The sequence below is a fragment of the Dermacentor silvarum genome, chromosome 11, assembly GCF_013339745.2.
Source record: "Dermacentor silvarum isolate Dsil-2018 chromosome 11, BIME_Dsil_1.4, whole genome shotgun sequence".
Taxonomy (NCBI): Eukaryota; Metazoa; Arthropoda; class Arachnida; order Ixodida; family Ixodidae; genus Dermacentor; species Dermacentor silvarum.
Window position 1 is genome coordinate 101,214,057 of NC_051164.1, and position 26,576 is coordinate 101,240,632.

The 26,576-nt window shown below is 47.6% G+C and overlaps 1 long non-coding RNA gene across 1 annotated transcript in view; it reads left to right on the forward strand.

The window, feature by feature from the left end:
- The window catches only part of LOC125941477 (uncharacterized), a 125,643-nt gene that overhangs the window by 65,447 nt on the left and 33,620 nt on the right, over positions 1 to 26,576 (forward strand). Inside the window, exon 2 of the long non-coding RNA XR_007464362.1 lies at positions 6,941 to 6,977. This is a non-coding gene — a long non-coding RNA (uncharacterized LOC125941477). The remainder of the gene's footprint in view (positions 1 to 6,940; positions 6,978 to 26,576) is intronic.

Consider the following 26,576-nt stretch of genomic DNA (forward strand, 5'->3'; position numbering starts at 1 on the left):
CAATTTCGTCTGCTGCTGAAGTGCTGATTGGCTGGGCGCTAGTCTACCTCTGACGAGTACCCCAGAGCAGCCAATCAGAACTTCAGCAGCAGACGAAATGAACATCTCCACTACGTGGACGCTTACAAATACATGCCTTGATCTGGCTCCGCTGCTCTTTCCGAGCTGTGCTCGCTGGCCCGTTGCGATCATCAAGATATCGCCAACAATTTGGTGGAGTAGCGGGGCATTTCAACTTCTGCATTCTGCCTCAACAATGCCAAATTAAGCCAACGGACGAGGCACTCGCTGTCAGCCCCCGGCCGTTGTCTGTTTCTGTAGCGTCCGCGACAAGCACTCAAATCAGAATTTTGACGCATTCAAAAGCGTGGCATATATAATACGTTGCGCATGACAGGGCTAAGCTGTGCTAACATGTAGTTTCTCAAGAATTTAAGGGGCCCTTAGTTATCACTGCGGGCATGAATGCGATAGCATTGCGACCACCAAAGGTCGAGGTTTCGACTCCCACCAAAGGTGGTGAGTTCGAGTGCCTTAGTTATATATATCCTAATTAAACCAGCGCCTTGAATAACTTTGCATCAATTAACTGTGCCTTAATTAACTTCGCCTTAATTAACGCCAACGGTAGTGGGCCCGACTCCCGCCAATGGTCGTGGGTTCGAGTGCCGCAACGAACGCTACCTTAATCAAACCTGCCTTAATTAATTTTGCCTTAGTTAACTTTGTCTATACTTGACGTCATCAGCTGCCTCGCTTGGACCTTGGACCATCGTGGTCACGTCAACGCCGGATTCTCCGCCTCACGAGCCATATAATGCTTTCGTATTTATAACAGGCTACTCTATCGAGCGGGGCGATTGGGGTTTGGTGGTCAGTAATTTAGAACTGTCATTTTAGGGCACATATCAGGTACGAGGCAACGTCAGCACATCCATACAAAAAGGAACGAGAAATGGGTTTCGTAAGAGAATACTTTGGAACCCGTGATGTCGCAATCACTTGCTCAGGTTGAGGATTCGGCCAAAAGATGTAAAGGAGAATTGGTATTGGAATTTGTTTATTTAAACATACTGTTAACCCTCATGCGAAGGTCATTACAGGAAGATAATACATCACAAATACAAAACTGACATGGAAGAAACTTTGAAGTATCATCAAACTTCAACAAAGCATCATCAGAAAATATCAAGATCATCGAACAAGTTGCATAGAATGTTTGACAGGAACGCAGAACACCAAGAAAACATTGAATGAATTTCAAGGAACAAAACTGTCAAGAAAAGTTTCAAACGCTTTTACATCAGTGCATTCAGCAATATGTGCAGGTAGTCCATTCCATTTTTCGATGGCATCAGGAAAAAAAAAACGAATAACGAAAGACGTTTGTGCGGGTGGCATAAGGACGGATGGCTGCACTATGATTTATTCTCTTGCTAAGTCTACCAGGTGTACGTATGTACCTGTTTTTATCAATCTTTACATGACCATTCAGTAATCATGAACCATTTCCCACCGAATGCTTAAAGATATGTATTTGAGGAATTTCTTGCCAACCTAAACTGATTTAGTGCTGTTCGTTGGCGCACCTCGTTAACCTAATGTTTAGTGTTGCTGTATTGCTTTTTCAGTCATTGTAGCGCACATAGCAGCTTATTTTAGAAATAAAAGACGCGAAGTTAGGGGACCCTATCGACCAGGCGTACAAAGGAAAACGGAGAGAGTACAGCTAATATTACGCAAACGGCCTACAAATGAGTTTGGGTTTTCGGTTACGTAAGACACGCTATTTCTGAAACTCCCTAGTGTGTTTTGCTCAATGCATTGTTATCATTAGACGGAACAGTAGGGAAAGCAAGATCCTTTGTCGGGCTTTATGACCTTCTAGCTCTTACTCCTCTTTTTGTAGTAGAGAAAACGCCAATAAGCATTCAGTAAACTTACATATGACATTCAACACACATACACAAACATCCAGAAAGAAAGAAAAAAAAAAGCTCTAACGTCCCTTTGGTTCGCTCATGTGCCTCCCTGGTATACAGCTTTCACGCAGAAAACCACCCGGCGGCTGTAACCGTTCTGGCGGAAACTGCTGTTTTCGGGTTGGAATACGTGACCGGCCTGACATTATAAAACAAAGGTGCAAAAGAATAAATGCGGCAGGAAGTCGGACACGTCCGGTACATAAGCCCCTCCGGGCAGTATTGAGGCCGCAACTGGCGACCCGCAGCGTGAACTGCAATGCCGACCTGCGGTCTGTTCCCCACTGGTCGTTTTGTCGTTACCTCACGTCGCGGTTACCGCTGGACCGCTGGGCTGGTGGCGGGAACGGCGAGCGCGCGCGGTCAATGGATGTCTCGGAAAACGCACGGAGAAAAAATGATCCCGTTCTGGGCCTGCCTGGGCCGTCGGTTGAGTTTACACAACGGGGGACGCGGTGTACGCGTCTAATAGCTGGCCCTCCCCCAGTATATAGTGCAATGTTTTGCGCCGATGAATCAAGGGCCGAATTTATTGTCTACATCCAATTAGAAGGAAACGTGTTGTTTCAAGGGGAGGGAAAAGGTCAAGCTTTGTTTTTTCACCTGGACTGTCACGGTGTGAAGAAATTTAGCTGTTTGTCGTCTGTGGCTTGTTGTCGTGCTTGCCAAGTCACGTTTTTAAGTTTTGCAATGTCGCGCTCTAAATTTTTACACTGTCGTGTTCTTAACGTTTCTAAGTTACGTTCGCAACTTGTACCGAGTCGTGTCTTCAACTTTTACTAAGTCACGTTCTGAATTTTGCCGTCAAATTCCGGACAGCGAGCTTTTTTTTTTTGGTAAGCCAAAAATACGCAGATGAAAGACTGGTGGCGTCGACTGCTTGAAGACGGCGTACCGGTTATGCTGGGGAAGTCGGGGGCTTTGACAGCTTCTGCTCTCATGTCGTTAACTGTTGATGAGTAAAGAAGCATTACGTTGATATTCTTACAGCACCAATGGTTTTACCGTGGAAGCTCTGATAACTTTTTTTAACACTCAGAAACGGTCCAAATACGGGTAAGAGAAACAGCAGAGAGAGAGAGAGAAAATACAATCTTGGAATTTATAATTTCACAATGACGTATCGGCACTTCTGTTCGAGCACGCTACTCAAGACAGCGTGGGGAAAAAAAAAAAAGAAAACTTCGTTCTTCGCGCTAGTAAAAACCTGCTGAATAACCCAGTCAGCAGGTATCGCCAAAATTTATAACGTCGCGGGACGATATAGTGCGCTAACTCTAACGAGGCATCGCCGCATGTCTTGCGTTTTTGCTCTCTGGCTGTCCTAAACGCGTGCTCACCTTAACGTTGACTAGAAGTGTAATGGTCAATATAGCTTAATTTAATATTACTCTTTAGTGTCTTTTTAACGCCTGCATAAAAAGCAAATTAGACTTGTCGTTTCAGATCGATCCGATGAAGGCTAAGAAGGTCGTGCAAGACAGTACCGAGGCTTTTTTTGAAAAACAGGGAGAAACCCTCCTTCATAGATGCTGGAGATATGTATACCTGATCATGTGCACGGTATGCTACGCTTATATCATACCGTGTTGGTGAAGCAGCGCACTGACCAGGACCAACACGGTATGATGATTAGTCACCAACTCGCCCAACTTTCCACATTACTGATGCTACTCTAAAGCTGATGAGGGTTACATGTTAGGGATGTGTTCCAATACTCGCCGCAGACGGCAATGCACACCGCGGCCATCTTAAGTTTCGTTCCAATCCCGAGGAAGCCGTCAAAGAAGACAACTCCGGCAGCATCGCAGTAGAAAACGATGCAGGCTACTTTTGCTGCTCCAAGGTTCAGTTACATGGTGCAACTCCAAGGAGCTACCCCGTAAATTTGAGGCTGATGCTAGAATAGCCCGTTGGAGCATCATTGGAGTAGTCCAACTAGAGTAGTCCGTTGGAGCCGCTAAGGTTGGAGGACAGACAAGGTCCGCGCTCACTCTGCGCACTGTATTCTAACCGAACCAAATACTGAACTTAGCAAGCTACACGTAATTACTTATTACTGAACCACAATAACCAAAATATTAAGGGATACTGTAAAATTCGTGACGTCACGCCGACGTAACGTTGCCGGGGCATAGACGCGAAATTCGAAACATCGAACTTTGACCTTCACTTTCTCTTCTAATATACAAGCATATGACCGGAAAATTAACGTAAAGAGAGTGGTGAAAGAATACTTCATCAGTCTAAGCTTCTAGTGTTTATCATTAGCGTCCATTTGATGTCATTTTACGCAACTCTCTTATCACTGCCAGAGCGCTCTGAAACGTGTCAAGAGCAGTGCATGAGGTGGCTGCGGCCGGAACCGAGCCTTGTTCTGTGGATGCTTTAGCTTGGAAAGCGGCGCCGTGAACGCCGTAGGCTAGAATTCTGACACGTGGATGAACTTTGTCTCCTCCCTCCGACGCCGGTTCAGCACGCGCCGATGCCGCTACGGCTAAGAGAGCACATAAAACCGGCCCTGGGAAAGGAAAATTTGCTGGGTGTGGCCTCAGACGTCGCTTCCCGTTCTTCAGCGCCACTGGCGCGTGCACGGTCGCTGATGGATGTCTTCATCTCGAGGAAAACGTCCGCAGCAACACCTATTCTACTGCGAGGCGAAGGATGTTATAGTGACGTCGATTAAGCCGCCGTCGGGGTCTAATCATCGACGCACTCTAGCGTCGTCTACTCTATACCCGCTTTGAACAAACTACGAGTACCTGTTACGACAACTGTGGCTCTGTGGAATCGGTGCAGCCCATTACGCTAGCATGCGCACTGAACAACGTGAAGAATACATGGCATACGGGACAAATATACGCGACGAATGCGGAAATGCTCTATCTCGGCCGTTTCACACTTAAGCGCATATTAGGTACCTGGCACTTTCCGTCAGCCCAGCGTCAGGCACTCGATTTCTTGTTTAATGACCTTTAATCCACTGGACTGCCTCTCAAAGCTCTAGCTGCCATTCGGACTCCAACGCACGTTATGTAAAAAAATCAGAAATGCTGATGCTGCAAATGTTAAATACGTTTCACGGAAAGCTTCCGCGCATTTAGAAGGACAGTTAATTTTAGGAAGCATAATTTCGCAGTACAAATGCATCGTCTCCTATACTTTTGAGCTGAAAGAGAGAGACAAGTTGGGCAATAATTATCGTATACAAAGTAATCAAACAAAAACACCAACAGTACATACACTGTAAAAAAAAAAAATGTTATGTAAAAAATCCTGTAGTGAAATCAGCATAACAGGTTGGACTCAAATGGACTCACTGAAGATGCCAAAAGTGAAATCACCATATCAAGTTGCTTTATTTTTGCATTTCGCTTTCCTCTGCCCTCCTTCTTCTAGGGTCTTTCTCTCCCCTCTTTTCCCTCCCTTGCAGAGTAGAATGTAGGCGAATACTTCTACGATGGCAAATATGGCGGATGGAAATTAACTGTAGGATCGATAGAGCATTGAGTCTTGCAGGCGCAGCCTTGACAAGCCAACTCCTCGTGAAGCCATTTCGTTTGATTTTTCGCTAGCAATATCGGTCTAACACGTGGCCTCTGAAACTCGGCGCATTGGCGGGGAATTTTCAGTTCTCGATAACGTTTAACCGTTGCACACTTGGTTGACTGCCCTGCCGCAGCTGAGTCTAGCCAGCGAGAGTACTAAAACCTACCGCGCTCTCTGAGGTGGCGATCACGTGTCGGGCTAGCTCGTTTGGCTTCAATTGTATTTCGCGATGCTCTCTCCTAATTATTTCTATCCTCCATATATCCGGCTAGCAGGGTATCTGTCTCTCTCTCTCTTTGGGTCCGAAAACAGTGTAGGACGAGAAACGAGTCGTAGATCGCTGGAAAAAAGCGCTGGCGTTCTTGTGCGACCTCCGTAAAAAAGGAAAGAAAATTTACAAACTCACAGCTCAACTCGCTGAACGTTCTGCGGCCGTTGTGAGGCACCGGGTGCGCTTTACACGCAACGGATGTGCTCCAGGTATTCTTGAAAACTACAGTCATTTCAAAAATAATCCATGACATTCAATCGTATTTCAACTGAAAGTCTGTTGAGTGCAACGGGAAATCGTTTGGAAGGTAACAGAATGTTTATGGCGCCTTTTCTAAAGGCTTTTGTAAGGTCTTAATGAGACTTTGTGAATATCTTTAGTTTGTGTATACGGTGTCCGTGCGTGTATAATGTACTGTTGGCGTGTTTGTTTGATTACTTTGTGGACGATAATTATTGTCCAACATGTCTGTCTCTCTCAGCTCAAATGTAGCAGACGCTGCATTTGCACTGCGAATTTCTGCTTCCAAAAATAAATTTCCTCTAAACGCGAAACTTTTCTGTGACATTTATTTAGCAATTGAAACATCAGCATTTCTGCTTTTGTTTCCCCTGCCCCGTCAATCCCATGTCATAGCGTAATGCAATTTGGCGTTATACTCGCAATTCTGGGTTAATAAATAATGAGCAGACAAAGTTCAAATGGGCAGTGCCGAAACCAGAACTCAAAGTGCCGAAGTCAAAGTGTAGACCAGAGTTCTCGACGTAGCAGAAACATTGATTCGTCTCTAATCAAACGGCTAATTTTGTGTCAGTGAATGAGGTTTGGCTTATAGGAATATTGTGCATCGTTCGCATGTCCGTAAAGCGAGCGCGTGGGTTAATTTTGTTGAACGTGTTTCTAAAGTGTTTCAAGACAGTATTTTGTTGCAGTTTCACTGACTTAGGCCTCACAGCTGCATCTCTGATGACTTACGTTACGTTGCGCCTAAAGTAATTAAATTACCAGCCGTGCGCCATGTTTTCAACCCACAAGTGCCCTAATCTCCCGCACGTTCCATAATGCCTTAATTATATTCTTTGTTCATGAAGGAAAAATGCCAAATTTGTCTGATCGCCGACCGTTCTTTTTCTTCCAGAATGATCCTGGCTTCAGCGGGCCACCGTTCCTGAAACGTGAGTTTATACTTTTTATTTTCGTCAAGGAATTTGTCGAAGAGGCTTCCTGTTCCTTTCGCATTACTGTACTGAGTAATTGTTTCCTGCAAAATATATTCCATAATTTTTTTACGTGCAAGTGTACTTTCCATAACTAGAAGTAAAGGCGGACAAGTTCTTCAATTTTTACTTGATGTGAAATGGTGTTTGGAGCTTTCCATTACAAAAGTAGTTTAAAATATGTTGCGTTTATGTTTACTTTTTGTAGTATTTCTGTTGAATTGATGCAGAATGTCACGTATAAAGGAATCGAACATTGCAAACGACATCACTGAAAAGGAGGCGGTAGATACAGCGCTTACTATTAACCATTACTTATTGTTTATCGTCTACCTGTCCACTGTGTTATAGCCTTCAGGAAACTCAATTTGCCCAGCAACCATAACGACCATTTCATCACAGGCCGCTGCTGTCCGCAGGTTACCACAAATCCAATGTTTGATAGTCTACGTACAGCAGTGGCCTGTGATGAAATAGGTCTCGTTGTGTTTTCTGCGCTGATTGACGTTTCATATTATATTGCGGCTGATATGCAAGAAAGAATTATTGTTAGTCAGCCCTGTGTCTGCCATGTCCCATTAATTATTGTCGTCTGCAATGGTCGATTCCCTCCGACATGCACCAACCAGCCCAGTTAAGCACACTCCTGATATGTCCCGCATCGTTCGTGCAATAGTTGTTCGGTTAAACGAGACAAGCAGTTTTGTGAGGCTCGAAAAGAACAATGCAATCTCGCTCATACATCTTTGTCGGGCGTATGCTTGTCTGCTTGCATTATTTTGCAAGTCATGCATATAGCGTCTTTTATCCACGCATTCGTGCTCCAGAAATAGACTGCTGACCTTTCGAGTGGTTTGGATCGGCTTCACGTTTCGTCAGGCTGATCGCAATCGAGCGAGTGAACGCGTTTGAAGCATACGTGATGTCCGACGGGATGAGCTCCGTTATAACTGTCGCCGAGCACGCTATACATAACGCTCGCTTGCGTGTCGAGTTAACCCTAACCAAGCCATACGTGACCACTGTCGTACAGCGGGGGCTACGCAACCGTATGGACTGAATTTCGATGTCATCTCTGTAACACGCCGTTAAGCGATTCTCTCGTCTGGAAACCGTTGTTTTGCATTTTCCTTTTTTTTTTTTGTCATCGTCGTTTTGTTGCGGGTGTATATTGTTTCGGTCATTGTGTAACAGTCGGGTGTGGATTGTTTGCTGTAATGGGACACGGCGACCTCGTTAGATCGACCAAGCGTTTCTCCGTTTAACTTTTCACGAGGTGATATTGACTGCGCAGGTTACAATGTGCGCTTCAGAATGCAGACGCGTGTGTTGAATTTTTGGGCATTTGTGCGAGATATAGCAATGGAAGTAATAAAATAAGATGTTTGTGTTGCACGGCGAGCCCTAAACGTAATTCATCCAGTCACGAACTATTGCGGGGTTTGGAGACATTATGATACGATATAGAAACATTATGATATAGAGGCATTTTATGGCTCTACATCATTGTGGGAAACGATGCAAATTCAAAGTGAGAGATAGAGAAGCGCTTTCTTGAAAGGCAGACATTTTTGATGGCGTGCACGCAATCGCTGTCGTGCTGCTCTGCAAATAAAATGGGACTTAAGCTTCCAGGCTTGAAAAAAAAATATTTTGAACATTAACTGTGTCAGTTAACCTTATATTCATATTTACAAGTGCGGCGGTGTCGATCTTCATCCGAGTAAGTCATCGAGACGTGTTCTTGTTCAACCACGTGACATTACCAAGCAGCGTACCTTGGTTAAAGCTTTTCGAGAATGCCAAGTTATGAAAGGTATGGGAACAATGAATTCAAGGCCCGCCGCTGTGTTGACAGGCAAGGTCATATGAGATCTAAGATGTGACGTGTTATATCTTAGTGGAGCATGACAAATTATGTCTATTTGGCGCTTATGGCAAAGTTTCTCGTCGCTGTACGCGTGGTATTAAACTGATGTGTGCATCACTGTCTGTGTAAACTACCGCGGTTATCACAGTAGGGGTCGGCGGTACGCCCTAAGCGACGCAGATAACTGTTCCTGCCTGCTGCATTCAGTCGAAACAACCTCGCCCGTAGAATGAACATTCAAGCCAGTTCTCACCTGCGCTCATAGTTATGAACAATGTAATTAAGTGATTCAAGGTACAGCAACTGCCAAAAGAAACGAACCCAGTGCATGGATAAAACGTGTGGATAAAACGTGAACTTGGATAAAAGGCGTTGGCGGGCTGGTTGTTTAGAATCCATTACAGAACGTGTAAGCGCGACTGAACGATGACGTAGAAATAAACAAACACACAGACAGCACTGTCTCTATGTTTGTTTATTTATACGTCCTCATCCCCCCCCCCCCCCCCCCCCCATATATAATTCAGCGACTCAACTTTCGGCCTCTTCGGAGCGATGTTACATCTATATTACGTCATTGACTGCAAAATTGACAACTCATTACCATTTGCGCCGGGTGCTCTTTGGGCCACATTCTGGCCCTTGAGTCACAACACAGCATATCATCATCAACACTCAGAAATTGCGCAATGTCAAAAACAACGCATATGCGCCACGGACGAAATCAACGAACCTGTGTGCATTCAACGAATCCTGTGCGCTCGGCTTTAGCGGTGATTCTCCGGAATTTGCAATCGACGAACCGGAGCTTTTCGAATGCCGCCCTGTCATGGCTTGTTTCTCGTCTCTCTAGTCTTTCAGAGTTAAACATTCTTCCCGAAATCCATGTTTGGGCTGCGCAACGAAAACATCCATCCGTTTTCCTTCTTCTTCAGCGGGCAGCCAGCAGCAGTATGCAACATCTGGGAGCACGCCAGTCCATAACAAGGGGCCTGCGCCTTAGCGCGCAGCGAAGCGCACACACGCGCTCTCTTAACAAGCCTGCAGATCGGGGGGGAAAAAAAGAAAAGAAAAGCCTTCCCGTTTTCGAAGACGTCAGGCTGCTGGCCGGCCCCTTCCAACGGAACTACAAATCAGTTCAAATAAAGAATTGAATTCGACACAGCTTGGACGCTTCTCCGCGCAACAGGGCGTCTTTTTCCGGGGTCGTGGATAAAGAACAGAGAAACCTTTCTAAAAGAAGAAAAAAAAAATAAATAAAAAGAGAGAACGCTTCTGCCTCAGCGTCGCTGGCCCTTTATACATACGCACGGCTGTTTTGCTTCTGATGCCCTGATAGCAGAGCGTTTCGTACGCGATATATGCACGAAGCTAAATGCGCGTGTCGGGCCTATGCCGCACGCGCACATGCGCGCGCGAGCGAAAGACAAAAGACCCGCCATCGAGAAAAGCCGATGAATGTCGCACGCTCGCGTCAGAAGGGGGCGCGCCGCGCGTAGCACGTGACATTATGTCGTTACGGTGACAAGGTGTCCTCCTCAAGCCGACGACGACGACGACGCGTCTATCGAACACACACACAGGCACGCCGTATACACGTTACTCCCCGCTTCCTGATAACCTTCTTTCTGTTCTTGTCTTGCTTTAGTTTGCATTGCTCGTGCCAACGGGCTTCATAGAAGCAAGCGCGAACGCTTTTCTTTTTTCCCTTTTGCGTCGCGTGTCTGCGGGTGGATGCGGGCAAATGTGCGGCGTGCCTCGCAAAAAACAGCTCGCTAGATCCTTGCGTGGTGCGCTCGTTGCAGTTTGTCTACATAGCGCGTGCTGCGGCGAGAGAAGGGTGATCGTATACGCTAAGCTGTCCTCGAAGAAGGCCGTTTCGGGTACGACACGCATACAACGTTCGAGGAAAAACAAAGGGAGAAAGCTCGTTGCCTCGCAACCACAGAAAAAAAAAAACACCCAGCCGCTAAGGCCTTTCCCGTACCGACGGCTGCGTAGGGAGAATGGGTATTCGGGAAGCCAAAGAAAGAAAGAAAGTGAAAATGTCGAGACGATCTTGTGGTGCACGTGCCATGGGAGAACGAGGTGAAAGAACGTTGCCCGTTCTTTTGTTTTTTGCGTTCGCCACGGTTCGAGGAGCGTTCGTATAGGAAGGTAAGGGATGCGCGCATCTTTTGTTTTTCGCCCCCGGGGCTCTGCGAGGCGGCGCCGCTTAACCCCTTTCCCCACATCCCTCTTTCGCGTCCCCACAACCAACAAACAACCCCAGCGCCCCCTAGCCGCTTCGTGCCACGTCGTCGTTGCCGCCGCCGCCGAATCGTGGCGTCTCGAGCTGTTATTTTTTCCGATGGGAAATAAAGGAGCGTTGGGGAGGGGTTGGTTGGTTGGGCAGGAAGACGCGTTGATCGTCGTCTTCCCTTACCGCCGAAGAGTGATCGTGGCGGCCCGGTAAGCTTTTGTCTTTTCGCGTACGACGTGGCGCCTGCTGGGAGAGAAGCTATATGTATAGGGGCGGTGATGTTTGAACCGTGTTTGCGTATACATACGTGGCGCGTGATGATGCCGCGTCGTTGTCGTTCTGCCGAGGCGTGCCCGGCGTCTTGCGTTCTTTGTCGTTCCGACCGCGCGACCCCGCCTGTCGTCACCGCCCCACGTGCCGCCTCAGTTTTGTTTCTATTTGGCGTTTGCTGATCGGCGCGCGTGGCGTCTTCCGTGCGTGCTTCCGACCCCTGTGTATCGGAGCGCGAGTACCGGGGATGCCAACCCGGGCGGTCGCCTAATGCTGATCTAAACGGCTCGCGTTCCACGTTAAAAAAATGAAAATAAAAAGAAAAAAAATGAGCGCGCTTGTCCTGTTCTTTTTTTTTTCCCCTTCCTGTTCTTTTTCTGTTTTTGTTCTCCCTTTCATCTTAATGCCTGGACGCACTTATCTGATAACAACGTTCGGTGCTTCTTGTGTCCCTATAAATATTCGGGCTGTTAGGTGTTCGCTGACTGACGCACCACTCGAGGACAACGACGGGTGTGATAGAACGCCCCTGTCTATAGAGCGCTACAAAATAAGACCTTGACGGGTACTTTTATTGAAGGCAAATAACGACCTTTGCGATCAGTACTTAACTTTTTCAGTCGGATTAGCGTTTTCGAGCAGTCTTTAGTAGACGATAAATATAGTGACGAGTTTCACTTTGTTGTTGACAGGTGATACGTCAGTCAATGACACCCTAGGGCTTCTAAATAGGGATACAGTTATTGTATATAGCATGCACAGTAACTATATTAGCCTCCCGTCCCCTACACACACATTGATTGAGAGAGAGAGATTCAAAGGGCGTGCCAGGAATTTGAACCGCAGTTTTGGAGCCCCTATTATCCAAGAACTCTTGATTATGCAACTCGACAGGAAGGGATCGACGATGACTACGCGTAGTACACGCTGAAGAGATGACGCGCTGCACACATGGGATTCGCAGTATTCATAAAGCTACCCTTTATCAATCTTCGTCAAAGCGAGCGTGTGCCATTTATGGCGAAAAAAAAAAGAAAACAAAAGTTTCAACGTTTCGTTCTTCGTTTCGCCCTATAAAGGTCGAAAGAGCACGATATATATTTACCTGCGCTCATGAATCATACGGCCTTCACCCGTTCGTATACATCGGAACTCCTTTTTCTTCATCCATCGCCGGCGCAGCTAACGTTATCCCGAACCCCTTCTGTGGCCCGGCGTTTCGAGATCTGCTTCCTCGTTTCCCCAAAGCCTCCCCGCTCCTTTTCTCCTGTTTCGCCTTTTCCGGTTCATGTCGCAATTTCTATGCTTCCTTCTCCCCAGTGCGCCGTCCTATTTGTCTAAGAAAATTCATGACGCAGGCACGCGAAAAGTAAGGAAAAGAAAAGAAAATTGAACGCAACGAGAGACAGCGAAGGAACTCTATCCGGCCGTGCATGAGTCCGTATATAATGTACACACCACGCGCAGCGGAGAAGTCCTTTCAGACCGGGCGAGATCCTTTTCTCCGATCTACATAAGCCATTAGCAAAACAATGACCGGAACCTTAACCGAATCGGCCGACTTCCTTCCTCCATTCCATCCTTCCTGCCTGCCTTCGCTCACTTCTACGTTCTCTTATGTCTCGGCTGTGCGCGCCCTCTACCGGCAACTCGTTGCATTTCAATCGCGAACTATAGAAGTCAACAGAAGAAGAGTGCAACGAGCTTCGAGAACGAAACAAGAAACCGGAGAGAGCTGGAGGCAGTATTCAGAGCCTCCTGTCCTCCGTCGCGTTGCTGCACACACACACACACACACACACTGCTTCGAGTCACCGTCGTTCAAGGTTTCCTCGTGCGTGATAAATATTCGGCGGGCCCCGGGTTCTCTCCTCTCTGGCGGCTGGCTCGGCGGCTCTCTCGAAATCGACTCTAGCCTCGAGGCGCGCCTGTCTTCCCCTGCCTGCCTCGCCGGTGAGACCGAGTCGGCGGGCGAGCGAGAAGCGAAGTCGGCGAGGAAAGATGAGACGAGCGTATGTGCGTGCGGCGGAGAAGCGGATCGCCGAGAGAAACGGAGCGAGGTGCGCGCGCTAAGTGCTCGTGCGACCCTGAACGTCGCATTGTTTCTATGGCTCGTATTTGCGTTCTGGACTCCATTTTTTTTTTGCCCCTGTTCATCGCAGTGCCCTAAAACCGTGCATCGCTGTGGGAACTCGTACTGGAGTTCCAGCCAACCTTGGCAAGAGTATGACTGAAGAGATCTACACAGCTTTTTTATTAATATTATTATTTTGATTTTGATAGACTGCGCATAGACAACTTATATATACTGCTTTGGTTCGCACACTGTGGGTGGTGGGGCTGTCGAATTCATATTAGTTGTATCGGCTTATTTTCGATATATGATGTTTGTGGGCGGTGTCTAGACAGTTCCTATACACTGCTCATGGTTCCTACAGGGAATACAGAGTGGCCATCGCATATAATATTCGATATATGATCACGTAAGTGTACTTGCAACAGATATGCGTTCGTATGAGATTGTTGGCTGTTTGTAATTGGTCACTTTTTTATACATAGTATGCATGTCTATTCATTTTGTGTGCAGGTCTCCAGAAAAATGCTGTGTTTATACGTAGCATCATGCTATTAGTCAAGTATTCTTGATAGGATGTCTGCACATTTTGTATGAACTAGACTGAAAACTCTATCGGTATTCAAAGGAATGAGTGTGAGTGATTTGTTCTGATGACTTTGGAAACGTTGGCAGCTGTTGTGTCGCTGGCTTCTTCGCAAACAAAGGAAGCTTACTAGCTGGGTTATCAGTGCATCCTGCAGATAATAATTTAATATGGCATAGGCCTATATTTTAGGCCTTACATCTTATTATACAGTGGTATTACTTACCACTGTATAATATGCGAACTGTAAACCTACTACATGATCATGGGAAGGAAATTTACAGAAGACTAAAATTGGGGTTCGAGTGCACACGGCAGGCGTTACCAAATCCAGACTGGAAGCCTACCACTGTCGTGAATAGAAAAGTGTACAATCATTCCATTCTACCAGTGCAACATATGGGACAGAAACTTGGAGATTAACAAAGATCGAGAACAAGTTAAGGACCGCAAAAGAGCGACGGAACGAAAAATGTTAGGCCTAACATTAAGAGACAGGATGAGAGCAGTGTGGATCAGAGAGCAAACGGGGATAGCCGATATTCTAGTTTACATTAAGCGGAAGAAATGAAACTGGGCAGACCATGTCATGCGTAGGGTAGATAACGGGGACCACTAGAGTTACAGAATGGATACCAAGAGAAGGGAAGCGCAGTCGAGAACGGCAGAAAACTAGGTGGGGTGATGAAGTTAGGAAATTTTCAGGCGCAAATTGGAATCAGCTAGCGCAAGACAGTGTCAATTGGTGATCGCAGGTAGATGACTTCGTCCTGCAGTGGACATAAAAATAGGCCGATGATGATGATGAAACCTACTACAGAACATTTGTCTTAAGCTGTCTTAAGCCATAGAATGTATTCCGAACACCAGTCAAATTTAGGGTAATACCACGGAGTAAGTCTTATCTTACTCCGTGGGTAATACTCCGTATTCTAGGTAATTATTATGCTGTGCATTTGGCCTATGAAATATAGCCTTACAATATTCGCAGAACTTGTTCCTATGATGTGTACTGATTATACGTAAGGCAAAAACAAAAAGAAATAAATAATAAAAGAAAATACAGGAGGTGTCTGTGAGGCGTCTGTATAAGGGAAATGCGTCTCTGCGCGATCTATTAATTAACGGCATTTTTTACTAGTGCATAGCTTTTGTTTCTTTGCCTAGTGGTATTTAGCTGGTCACGGCCACATTACAACCACTAAGATTTCCTTCCTAACCGCGAGTACCTTTTCTAAATTCAGCTCTGTGTAGCCGCACTGTTAATTTACATTAAAAAGGTGCACTGGCTTTTGTCGACATTCAGTTGACTCTGTTTCCTTTAGTATTTACACCGAATTTCGGTGGACGTTCCTGCGAGAGTAGTTTCGAGAATACTGCACGCTATTATCGCAACGGTGTGACACCTATATAGAAACGGCGCGAGCTGCGCCCTGCGACTGCAACGTGTGTAAGGCACGGAACGCAGTGCAAAGAGCTCGCGGCAAAAGCGCTGAAAAGGTTCGGGGCACCTCATTTGTTATCGTTAAGTAATAAATTACTCCTCGCCCGCTTTGGAGAGGCTCCGCGGATGTGGCTCCTGCCAGTGAGTGAACGCTGAATAATGGATTGTCTCTCTTTTCCTCGACGGCTCGTTTTTCCTTTAGCTCGCACTGGATGCGCTATTCCTTTTTCTCTGCTCGCGAATGTGTGTTCGCAGCGCCGCAGTTGGTGCGCGTGTGTTTGTGCCTTATTTTCCTCCGTGCGCTCCGTCCCTCTCTCCTCGTTCGTTCAACGTAACACGCGTCGTAAGGAAAGCGGCGGCGACGGCGAAGCCTAACGGTCTGCTTCGGTGCATGCCGCGTGGGGACTGTCATAAACTGCGTTTACGTGAACCCGCCAAAGTCGAGTCACGTAAAGTCGAGTCAAGTCCATTCGAGTCAAGTCGAGTCAAGTCGAGTCAAGTCAAGTCGAGTCAAGTCGAGTCCAGCCGTGTCCAGTCAGCCGTGTCCAGCCGAGTCCAGCCGAGTCCAGTCGAGTCCAGTCGAGTCAAGTCGAATCGAGTCGAGTCGAGCTGACCATTTTCAACAAAATATTTCGTTTCGAACGTTAGAATTCGCAGTGATTCTGCATAAGGGCAGAGTCTTATGGTCTTCTGCGTTTTGAAAAGAAGGATTGCTTCGAAATATAGGGTAATAAGCGTAGAGAAAGCGTGGTTAAAAAAGCGACAAGAACGTCTGAAGTGCGCAAGCACGAAGATCAGGCAAATCCATGTACTAACAATCATTCCGGCGGTAGCTGGATGCAGTGCGAAAGTTCGCTCGAGTAAATTTACTACGAAACTCTATGGTGGCACTTTTTAAGCCTCCTTGTTTTCTTTCAGTCATCGCCTCCGAGATTTGGGCGTGGTGCGCTCACCGCGCCCGTCTGGTGTCGGAGGCCATGTATTAAGCGATAGGTGCCGGAACGAGTCCGTTTCGGGCTGCCGATGACGTTATACCCTTTATTCGATTCTTTTCTCTATTCCTGGCTTCCCTTACCAGAAATACTCAAGCCTGTATTTGGTGTGTGCTTGTTCATTCGCCATTCCTCCACATAAATGTTCACTTACCCTACAAGCTGTCTATACAAATCAGGTCTACCGCGTGTTGTCATTGACGTCGTGAATGCGCACGAGCCGGTCCAATTTTCATTCCTCTTCAGCGCTATTCGACTTCGCGGTTCTTACTTCTTGATTGAGTTATTGACTGATTGATCGATTGATTGATTGATTGATTAATTGATAAGGCGATTTGGATATTTTGTCGTCTGCTTTCCCAAATTTGTCATGAGGAGAGAGAAATGACATGATGTACAGAGAAGTATAACTAACTCTAACTCAAGTTTGCACACATTTTGCACACTAATTTAAACAAATAAGAACGGGCAACTTGTTATTTCGCCCATATAAGTGATACAAAGAGTTAATCGAATGAAGCCGTTAAACGTGCATGTCCTTTGGTCTCACTGCGACCCGCAGGCTCCCAAACTGTCCGCTCATGCCTATACGCTTTGTACAAACTAGCTATGTCTACATCTCTGCAAGAATCTTTGTTGACATTCTAACGAGTTTAAATTGACTCTCCAAACACACCAATGGAGTATTTTAAGAGTCTGTTGAGTAATTTTCTTTGTTGAAGAATAAAGCCATAGCCAAGATGGCGTCAATAAACATCGTATCAACTTTGTATGGACTGTCTAAATCTTCTATTCAAAGACTCACCGTTCGCCTTCTAATTGCTTGGCTCCCCATACACAGGAATAAAATGTCTTGACAAAGTCCGTTGTGGTCTATATTTTGATTTTGGAAGGGTAAAGCCACTAGTGCATATGGCGTCTATAGACATCGTATACACTTTCCGTGGACTGTCGAAGTAGATTCTAATGGAGGCTCTACTGCTTCAGCACGCTGTCGTGAAACGCTGCCTAGGGTTTGCCCTTTGTTTTCGAGGCCCGTTCTTCGCTCCTCGGTTCGCAGTCTCGTTCGACTTCCTCTCATGCATCTTTCTTTTCTTTCTTTTTATCTTCTTCTTCCTCGTGTCTTTACCCGGCTGCCGGTGCCCCCGTTGTTTCGGGGTCGGAGAGTGCGCGCTGCACCAATGCGTCTTCGCAAGGTACGCTGCTCACGGGCTTGTCGCTTTAATTGAGGCTTAATGGCGCGGAACTAGTCGATGGACTCCCCCCGTCCCGCACAGAAAAGCAAACAGGCAGGCGCACGTACTACGTGTGTCTGTGGGTCTAAACTCGCGCTGGAGCAGTATAGGTACGAGTGCTTCGGCGCCTCGAATCCCCCAGCCTCGTTAATTCAAACTGTCTCCCTCGCTGTATCCTCGTCTGGAATACTTGTCCTCACTGATCATTGCGTGAGGGTCTTCTGTCTTCCAAACGTTCTGCGCACCGTGATTATTTTTTGTACTTCTGGTGCTGAAGGAACAAAACGCCTTCTGCTCGTTACAGACGACGAAGCAGCTGAAGCAGGCGCGGTATTTTTTGTCGTCTGTTTCCGGTGTGCCCTTCGTCTTCTGCTGCTCCGCGTTCTCGCTCCCAAGAACGTTGAGAGCTGGAGAGAGCAACGATCCAACGCGAGCCACTCGTCTAGCCGTGTGTATAGCCGCTCGAGCTACCGCCAATATGCACGGCTGAATGAGCTCGGCCGCACCGCCGTTCAGCACTAATGACCGGCCCCGCCGATGGTGTATTGCTCGCAATCGGCTTGCCCGCATGAATGGGAATCGATTTGCGGAAGCTTCTCACGTCGATCTTATCGCCGGTTGGTCGTCGTTTTTGTGGCCGCGGCTTTAGTATACACACACGCCGTGCATTATATGAAGCTCGAGGGTTCTGTCCGCGTTTATTAGCGTTGCCGCTTGTGCGCCGGTCGTTGCAGTAAATCACCGGCACCGGATAGTTTCTTTGTATGGATCTGTTTGCCGAGGCAGTTTTCACGGACGATGAGCTGGAGAACGTTAGCGCGCGCTCGTGCGCGTCACTGGCTCGCTTCTCTGTCGCGGGTTTCAAAAGAGACACCCGTAATGGACTTTGAAGAGGAATGATATCTCTCGCGAGCGTCTGGGAGGTCCGTTCCCGCGCGTCGCGGTTCGCATGTTTGCGAACTAGAATCCGCATGCACGTGTACTGGCGGTGTCGGTGAGTGCGCTGGGATATGCAGGTGCATATCGAGCGCCGATGTGATTCACAGTAACGTCATATCTATAACGTTTGTCGCACATGCTCATCCATCAGTTGACAACTACGCTCAGCGACAGGGTAAAAAAAGAAATGATTCCGTATAGAGACACTCGGAACGTCATGAACGCGCTCAATTTATGCACTCATGACGTGGCGCCACCTCGTTCTCAGCGGATGCACCGTCACGTGCCCAGTGACGCGCGCACTACGTCACACCTTTAGTCAGCCAGAGCCGTGCAGCCGCCGTGGCGTCGAGGAAGTGTGCTCGTCTCGCACCTCGGAGACCCTGGTTCGATTCCCACCCAGACCTAAATGTACCAAATTTTCTTTTCGTAGGTTTAACGGAACCTCTCTGCCAATGTTGACAACAATCTGCGCGTTTTTGACTAGTTTTTACTATTGGCGCCGTCGGCCATTTTTGGTACCATCGCTCTTTCACGCCGCCGCAGCCGGATTCTCGCGTAATGGGGCATATAATGTTTTCGCATTAAAATACCGTCCATTGTGCGATGTTGAACCGTCCAATCTCGAAATGCAACAGCGCATTGCATGAGTCGAACATACACATCCGCGGTGCGCCACTTGGTATCAGCGTGAATGTGTAGGGCTTGAAAAAAGAAAAAAAAAATCACGGCAGCTGTGCTCATCAAACTTTTTCTCGCGACTTGACGTGTAACCAACGCGTCCCGCTAGACAACCCATGGAAAGCATGCTGACATGTCTTTTGTCAGTTTCACTTGTCGCTTCTGCAAGGTTCCTTGCGCATAGCCTAGAGCGTAAATGGTCTGTTTTTGAACACAAGTACTACGATGAAGTCGCGCTATATATAGACCATGCGCCGAGCACTGTAAGACATTACAGCTGCATGAACGCGGAGCGCACGCAGGTAACGTGTTATACCCGTCGTCCCGCGACAGAGAGTGCACTACGCAGGAAGCGAGCGTAAGCGTTAAAACGTTCGTGGGCTTAATTTCATTTCCACCCCGTGTTGAGCGTGGGCGTGAAGCGGTGTACTGTATAACGTCGCGTCTGCAACTCGCGAGAGAGGTTTGCTTCGTATAAGGTACGCGGGTCCCGGGACATGGCTTGCCGCTGACTTTGCGCTAAAGGACACCCGCCGTCCCCCTTTCTATTTTCTTTTATCGCCATTAATGGCAGCGGCCGGGCGGGGGATGGCTATGCTATACACCGGAACATCGGGGAAGTAAAAAGTCTCTTACTTTTTGGTCTTTGGCTTCGTCTCGTTCTTCGTCTTCTTCACCTTATAGACTCCATCTTATCCCGCCCTCGCTATATCCACGCACGCGGCGGGGGGGTTACGGGGTTACGACCGAGCACTGTAGCCGAGGTCGAGTCCCTAGTGGGCCGTGGAAAACGATCGGCCCCTTGCGTGACTTGGGGGGAGGCTTCCTTCTCTCACGTAATGTAGGGTGCGATGCAGGCAAGCCCAACACGTGGCCAGGGAGCGGGGTCTCGATGCTCGGTCGCAAGGCGAGAGAGAGAGGGAGCCATTAACGGTAGAGAAAAGGCCTGTACCGAAAGCAGCACCAGCTAGTGACAGGGCGACGAACCCTCTAGTGAGCCCTCGGTGCCCCTCCACTCCCACTATTCCTTTCGGACTCGCGGGAAACTGCCGATTTGAGCCCTCCCCGAACGTTGCTTCTTCGCGATTCCGAAACCCCCCGCCACGCGTCTATATGGCAACTTGGCGCGCGAAAGCTGTTCGTATATAAGAGTTGTTGCAACGGCAATCGCGGAGAGTAAAATGGCTGCGACGGGGGGCTTGAAATCGCGCCATCTGACGGGGCGTCGTGATTGGGACGATCGGTCGTCGTGGTGCCGGACCCGTCTATGTGGAGGCGACAACTTTCGCGCGTCCAAATACGCGGGAGAATTTGTTGAGATTAAGTTTGCGCAGACGCAGTAAAAGGCTCGATGCGAAGTCGATGGAAAGTTTTGTGGGTACGAAAAAGGAGGAGCAGGAGGAATAAAGGGGCCAGGGAAAGACATGGAGCGCGAAGGTACTAGACACGCCTTTATGGTTCTGTTTTAAAAAGTAAAACATTCTGAAAAATAACGAAAGAAGCGAACACGCTATACATGACGACGCACTCGCACTGCAAGCAAACATCCAGCCGTCTAAGTTGCAATTTGTTCTTTAGAACATTTTACGCGTTTTTTTTTCGGTTTTTTTTTTCATATTTGAAGTGGAAGTCCAATCAATAGTGTTTCACGATGTACGCGACTTGTTTGAAAAATAATTATTTTCATTAGTACACCCTCTACTTTCGCTCTCGATGACCTACCTCAGCGCGCACAATTGCGCACACAATACCTGAAAGGGTCGTGGACTTTCGAGAAACCCACAAAGGCGTTAATCGCAAGCTGAAGCTCGCAGCAAGCTTTCTTATCGTTTACCTGTGCGTATAATGCTCTCTCCTAACTGTTCGCTGGTGCAGTTCGATCGATTCATTCGTACCGACCTCAGACGTGTTGTCAGAGCTTTCTCCGATAGCACGCGCAAGAAAAACACAAGCGCTCCCCGAGCTTGTTCTTTTGACATTTCATTAAGGTGGAGGACAATTCTAATGAACTTCCCGCATTAGATTCATTATCGAAGATTAACCCATCTTAGAAGATGTCTGTTTTTTTTTCTTTTTGCCATTGCTTCCGGTGACGACATGATACACGCAGACCACCGCCCGCCTTCTCCCTTTAAATTTTTTTTTTCGGTCTGTCTTTCACTCATGTCAGCGTTGTTGGGCGCGGCCGTCTTTTTCATTACGCAAATGGGCCGCGATCTTTGGCGAAACGTCCCCGACCCGCTCTCAATCTATACTCAGGCAAACACTGCTATGGAGACGCAAAAAGAAGTAAGAAACAAAAAATAAAAGCAAACGCGGTTGAACCGAGAAACACATGGAGGGACCGAAGTTGGAGGGGTCGCGATTTGTGTTACGTCATTTCCCGTCAGCCCCCGACCGCGCGCTAAGTTGAAAGCATTCCTGGACGCATCAGAGAGATAGGAGTCGCTAAAGCGACCGGCAGGAGATTGCTGGCGGCTCTGTGCTTTCTGTGTATGCGTGTGTATGAGACGGACGTTGGTGCTGGAGATGTAAAAGCGAATGGAAGTGAAGCCTAGGAGGAAGGGCGCGCGTGCAGTAGCGGATGTTGGAAGGCACGGGCCGCTCCGAGAAAGAGCAAAGCTCCAAGTTCTCTCCCACACCAACAGGCGGCATGGCGGCGCGGGAATTACGTCCCTAATCCGTTTCCGACGTTCACAGTCACGGAAGGGGATCTCTGCTGTCACGAAATATGCCGCGCAGCCGCTGCTGTATTCTTGCTCTTCCACTTCTTAGTTCGGCGCCTCGCACTTTTGTCTCTGGCTTGTCCCACTACGCGTTCCTTTTCTCTATATTATTCTTCTTGGTTCAATCCTTTTTTTTTTTTCTATTTTCTTGTGTGCGAGGACTTCGGCCGATTCGCTTAGATTCCGCAGTGACTGTCTGTCTGTGCTTCCGTCTGCACGTCTGCAATCCTTGTCTGTGCGTGCGTCTGTCTCGTCTGTCTGTGTGCCTGCAATCCTTACGCCTTTGCGTTCGTTTCTCTGCGTCTGTTTGCACGACCCTAATCCTTACTTCTGTCCGTACGTCTGCAGCCCTTACATGTATGTGTGCGTCTCCGTTATTCTATACTTTTGCAATCTGTTCTTCTGTCTGCCTGCGTCTGCAGTCTCTCTGTCTGTTCGTACGTCTGCAATCCTTACGTCTGTTTCTCCGTCTGTCTGTGCTTTTGCAGTATGTACGTCTGTCTATGAGCGTCTGCAGCCTCTGTACGTCTGTCTGTGAACCGCGTTTTCTCATCGACGCCCCACTTCCTTTGCTCGCCCTCTCCTGTAATCTGCTCCTGCGCTTGCTCCAAACATTGACAGTGTCCGCGCATTTCCCCCCATTTGTCGATATTGCCATCCATTCCGTGCCCTGATGCTCCGAAGAGCAAGAAGAGGGATGCTCGCTTTCTCCCGCCAGCCTCCGCCGTTGAAAGTGGGGGCGCTACGTGCGTGTGCGGAAGGTCATGAAAGGAAGCAATGGTAGGACGAGAAGTTAACGCGGGAAAAGAGAAAAGCCGAGTGCGTTAGGGCTAGCATGGCCAGGTCTGTACGTTCCGTAACAAGAAACGTGTTCCGAGCGATGTGCTGAGTTCGTTGCGTAAAAACAAGTAGTGGCCAGTTTCGGAAACGCTTTGCAGTGTCCATGTTGCCTGCCTTCTTGTTTATCGTACGGGGAAAACTCTGCCCGTCAGAGACTATTTTTTATAGGTAACCGGCGTTCTTTACCGATAACGGCTATTTGCAGAGGCGTTATATAATTAATAACCACCAGCATTACCTTTGTACGTGAAACCTGGCGCTGCAGTTACGTATCGTTGGCTGCTGCGAATTTTACTCCGATTGATGAAACTTTAGGCCTCATATTCATTTAGGCCTTTATTAGCACTGTTTAGGTGAAATTATCATTATTTTTGGCAAGTTACCATTTCCCAGAGATTTCCTCCTAAGTTCGTGTGCACATATTGACGTACGCGAGGTCACCTCACAACGTCCATACAGTGTCACTGACGCCAGTTCTTCCACACAATGTTGTGTGCACAAGGTCAGCTACACCGCACCGTATGAAGGGCGGAGTGCACTGCGTCGGTGTGTGTTCCTCTGTTCTAATTTCCCGATACGAATGCGAGGTTCCACTGCACTGCACGCATCTATTGAGACAGCCTACACAAATGGAAGCAAAGGCAATCCCCGAAGGGGGGATAAAACAATGGCACGAAAGGAAATGAGAACCGAGGCGACTCGATCGACGAGATTCGGGAAGCTGCCGCAAACCCCATTCCGTGCCATCGCGCCTTTTCACTTCTCCCTTTCGTGGGTTTCAGCGAGGCGTGCGTTTTCCATTTTCTTCTCCCTTTTTTCCTTATTTTTTGCATGTGTCGTGCGTAACCCAGAAAAAACAGTGGTGTCGCCCGGAGCTCGTTCGATAGAACCTTCCTGTATTGGGCGGTGCTCTGAAGCTGTACGACTGCGTCATTAGAGAGCTTTAGAATGCCGTTAGCGAGCAAACGTAAACGCCTTGCATACGTAAACAAACAGCGCTGTCCTCACTGTGCGTGCTTCGTACGCTGTTTGGTTTTCTGTGACTTCTGTACGCTATGTAAAACGTGCGTTATTGGGCAGCATCAACGTACTGAATGTTTGCGTATGCTAAGAGATGGCGTTGTCACAGATGGCGCCACTGTCGCTATCATTGATCGTCAATAAGTTGTGATTGAAGCCTTCGCGCTTTCTCAATTCTCTGAATTGCAAGTTATGAGTGGCTTGCGCGCTCAATTTCTGATGCCGTTTGGTGATTCCCACGTGTGCAAATGCACTGTCCTGGCGTGCACGGGTTTGACACACCCTGACCAAAAAGAAAAACTAAACTTCGTTTTGCTCCTCACAACATTCATTCGTATATTTGCAAGAAGCCATTCTTTCACACACCACTATTGGACACCGTGAGTAGCTTCTGCGCTTGCTGCTTATAGATATACGAGTATACTTTCAGCGATGCCTTGACTGCACTGCTCGAAAGTCCCTGCCTATCCGAAGTCATTCTATCCCTTCGAAACTAGTCCCGACTTCTCCGGCATTAATGACTACGGGGCCATTCGCATCGCGTTGCGCATTGGCGACTGTCATTCCGTTCTCCTCGATCCGTTCTCCGATCGAGTCTCTCCGTCCGAATCCTCTCCGACGTACTTCAGTCCCGAGTCTGCTCGGGGACCGCGATAGTGTCGTGTGCAGATGCCCCGGTGATTTGCCGTCGGCCTGTCGACTCCCTCTCAATGACCGGACGGCCGTATATATATTCTGTGCCCTCTGGCGGGGTTTCTGACCCGGCGACAAGCCCAACCATCGACGATGCTGGAGCGCTGCGGAAATTGGACGACCACATCCAGACTCCCCCGCCTTCCTCTGTTGCTCATTTGCCCCCCTTCCATTCAAGCCGCCAGCCCAACATTCATCCATTCTCTTGTTAGTCTTTCATTGGGTTGTGATGAGGCCAAGTATCAATGAAAGGGTTGAGCGGTGCTCGACTGTGTTGTTGCTTGCTTTCGCTGGCTCGGAAACCGTCCCGTACAAAAATATGAGCGTAGAAGCCGAGCGTACACTGTGTCCAATAGACTTTCAGTATACCGGGTGTTTCAGCGAACACTTTCAATAATGTTTTAAATGCCTGCGGTAGATAGCACAATTCTAGTTCATGAGCTGGTCTACTCGAAGAGGTGGACATTACTTGCACAAAAAAAAATTGAAATGCATAATCGACTAATTACCAAAAATTTACTAATTCAGTTAACTAATTGCTACAAACTCTAGTCGTGGAGTTCGCAAGTCGATCCGGATCCACTTGGAATGAATTATATGGATGACATCAGTTTCGAGATATTAATTCCCGAACATGGCGGAGAAATGCATTGGGCGTTCCAGTTACTTTTGTGTTTCAATGCTTATAACGACGTTTTGTTAAGAGAGTAGCTGCAACACCAGTACATTTCTCCGCAAAGTTCGGTAATTAATGTCACACAAAATATTAGTTTGAAGTGCATATGACTTTAAAAGTCGCTGGCTACAATGCGTAACTTGCAATATGTAGCGTAAAGTAACTCATTTAGAAGTAAATTAGGATTTTTTTTTCATTAGTCAAGTATTCAGTTTCATTTCTTGAGCGAATAATGTCTCACTCAGACTGTAATCTAACAAGTAGAATTCTGCTACATGGTGATCTTAGAAAGTCTGTTAACATTAACCTAAAATACCCCTTATAAAGAGCCCACTAATGTTAACCTATAAGCACCCCGTATAATCCACTAAAGTTACCGAATATGTGCCAAAGGAAGGGTAGCTAGGGACGGCAGAGAATTAGGAGGCGTCATGATATTCGGAAATTTGCAGGCATAAGCTGAGGTCAGCTAGACGAGACAAGGGTAATTGGAGATTGCTGGATGCGACTTTCGTCCTGCAGTAAGCATAAATGTGATGGCAGTGACGATGTCGCCTCCAGGCCTGAACTGCTGCTTCACACGAACGTATCGAAGGAACTGTACTGTTCAGGAACCGAGCCCTTTTTTTTCTGCGTGTACCAGCTTCTGTGTTCTTACTGACGGCTGTGGATGTCTGTACACATTCACTGTTTTATATAGGCTGACGCCAAGTGGGCCGTAAGTGTAGCACAAGGGCACGCTTTGGCGAACTGCTCGGACATCAAAAAAGCCCACACGTGCCATTTCCGGCCAGTATAAAGTGTTTAGCAGCATTTTGTTTGTTTCTTTGTTATCGGTCTTACCTTTGAGGTCATTCACACGAGTTAAGTAGGGCTTTGTATGTAAAACGCAAGCGGCGTGCGCGTGTGTCTCGTAAACGTTTGCGGAAGACCGTACTGACCTCTGCGTTCTTGCTGACGGCAGTGAACTTCTATGACGTCACTGTATTAGGCTGACGTCAAGTGGGCCCATAGGAAAACAGCTGCAGGTTTCGGCGAACTTGAAAAAAATGGCTTTTACTGAGTCATTACATATCCGGGACCAAGTGGTGCGACGTGCTGGCTGACTATTTGGACATCAGAACGCCCACACACGCAACGTTCGGCCCATATAAAGGGTGTACAGTAGGATCTTTATTTTGTTTTTTGTTTACTTCTCACACCTGACTCATTCAGGAGATGAGTCACGTAAGGCTTTGTATGTAAAAAGCAGGCGGCGTGCGCGTGTGC